Source organism: Solanum tuberosum, unplaced genomic scaffold, assembly GCF_000226075.1.
Source record: "Solanum tuberosum cultivar DM 1-3 516 R44 unplaced genomic scaffold, SolTub_3.0 scf00549, whole genome shotgun sequence".
NCBI lineage: Eukaryota > Viridiplantae > Streptophyta > Magnoliopsida > Solanales > Solanaceae > Solanum > Solanum tuberosum.
The window spans coordinates 33,264-35,964 of NW_006239490.1; positions in this window are offsets into that span (position 1 = coordinate 33,264).

Here is a 2,701-nt window from a genome sequence, read left to right on the forward strand (position 1 = left end):
GGGGTGGGGGTGGGGGGTAAGGTGAGTAAGCAAAGTTGATCCCATCACTATATAGTTCTTCCCAAGATTGTGACTTGGCTAGTTGTGCCTTTTGATATTTTATTTTTGGTTTTTCTAGTTTTTTTTAAGAAAAATAATAATTAATTTACCAAATTAAACAACAATAAAGAGAAGTGCAAAAACTGAAAAACCTTTCTCTAATGGCATTTACTTCAAAAAGTGAAGTTAAAAAGGATAAAATGGTAAGTATAAAGTTAATAATTTTCCAAATTTAAAAGATGCAATGTATCTTTTAAATAGGCTAATAAAAAAAGAGTATCATAATATAAGGATAAGAATAAATAATACAACTGTTTTGGAACTATCCAATTGTTTTTGGATCCAAAAAAAAATGTCATTGTCTAATTATTATTGAAATTTACTTTCCTTCTATTCTATCATTTAAATTAATGGTAGAATATTTTTAAAAAAATCATTTTAGTTTAATGGCAGAATATATTTTTTTTCATTTTAGTTTAAGAATATTCTATAATATTTACTTTCCTTTCAAATTTAGAATTTATATTGATTGCAAAATATTTAATTTCTTTTTTAATTTAGTACTTATCTATAAGGAAAATAATGTATTGTTCTTATTTATTTATTTATTTAAAATTGCTTATAAAGTGATGTTATCTTTTATTTGAATCAATACAAAAATCGAGTCATCGTTTATTCTCTTATTATTTTCTTTCTAGTTTTTTCAATTTCATAACAGTTACTTGTTCAGTATGCAACAATTTTGTAGTTAAACTCTTATTAAAATTATGAAAATCAAAATAGGTTTTCAAAGTTTATCAACTTGAACTAAGTGAGTCCTCCGGGTATATATAGTTGCCTTTATTATGAAGCACTTTAGTCAAATCTTTTTTCATGCGAATTCAAATTTAAGACGCTAACTTTATTTCTTTGTCTTGGTAAATGTATTCATAGCACTAGGAGTAATGAACTTGAGTAAATATTTAAAGGTTAAGTTAATCTAACCAATCATAACATTATGTGTTTGTTCTCTTCACCTATATGAGTATTCTAATTAGTTGTGTAATTAATCATTAATGCTAATTTATTTGTTTAAAATAATAAATATTTAGATCAATCATTTATAATGAGGACGTCAATTAAAGTACACCACAGGAAATATAAGTTTATTGGTGCAAAAATCGTGATCGTGGACATACTCTTTTCCAAATATTTTATTTTCAACCGCGTTTGAATATGTAATTTGAGATAATGATTTTAAAATTTAATTTTTTTCAAAAAGTAGAATTTAGATTTTAAATTGTGATTTCAAATATTTTAAATATAAAATTTAACTCATAAATTTATAGTTGTAAAAAGAAGATCTATTATTTTAAATTTTACCAAAAAAAAAACTATGCATGAAGAGATTGTTTGTACCATGTGAAAGAATTATATGGAAAAAAAAAATGGGCTAGCCCGACTTGACCCGTTAAATTTCAAAGCATGTATGGGTTGGCCTGGATGGAGTGGGTCAACCCATATTGACAACTCTAATGAATAGCAAAGCTACTTGACTAATGGATCTTTATAAAATTATGTGTATTTGAAAGTGTGTAAGCGCAAACATTAATTTATAAAAAAAAAATTGAGATATGTGATTTATAAATGCAACATCTTGGGATATTTCGATAGCTTGTTACTAAATTTTGATTTTATTCATTTGGTAAGATTGTATAAGAATTAGGAAAATTTTAATAGTTTTCACAACTTGTGATTTTCATATTTATAAGAAAAAATACAACTTAAAAATTTTAATTGCATATTTAAACAAACTTTTAACTTCAAATCAATCTAATTTCAGAACATGTGTAAACAGAACCGTAATATAATTAGTCCTCTTATAAATTCATTATACAGATTATCATTACTATATAACTTTATTCGAGTATTTATTGGTGATTTTTTCCATATATAAACTATTCAATGGAACAGTAAAAATTATGTTTCAATAATAATGCATGTAATATTAATTTTATATTAGTTTATTCTTTTCAGAAAAGACACGTATTAATTAATTTGATTTTAAAAAAAATTGCAGGTGGAAACAGATGATGATAATGTTAAAAATTGCAAATCGTTGACTTTATGTCAAAATATAATGTCACGAATAATAAAGTTGTTTTTGAATAAAATAAAGATTTGTTCATATTTGTTAGTTCAAGCCTAATACTAAAATCTGAAATTCTTATTATTATGATTAAGATATCTCAATTTTATTAAATATCTTAATATTCAAATGTGTTTTAAAATTTAAACGTTTCAATCTCAATATATAAAAATGGGACCACAGTCATCATATCACATCTTCCTTTAGCAAGCGGGATCATACTCGTATTGCGTCTTTCTTTATCATTGAAGATCATTTAATTTGAATACAAGTTATGTTAAGATAAATTATTATACTAGATTAGGTATTTTGATAGTATTATTTTTATTGATTATTAATTTATTGGTCCCTTTCTGTGATAATGACTATACTCATGTTATCAAATTTTATTAAGTTATTGGATCCTTCAAAGTAATATATTTTTTGAAGAACCGACACAAATACAATAACAATATCGGAGAGTCTGAGTAACATAGGGACAAACTAAGTACTCCTACACATAATTAATTATATATATGGAAAAAAAAAATATAA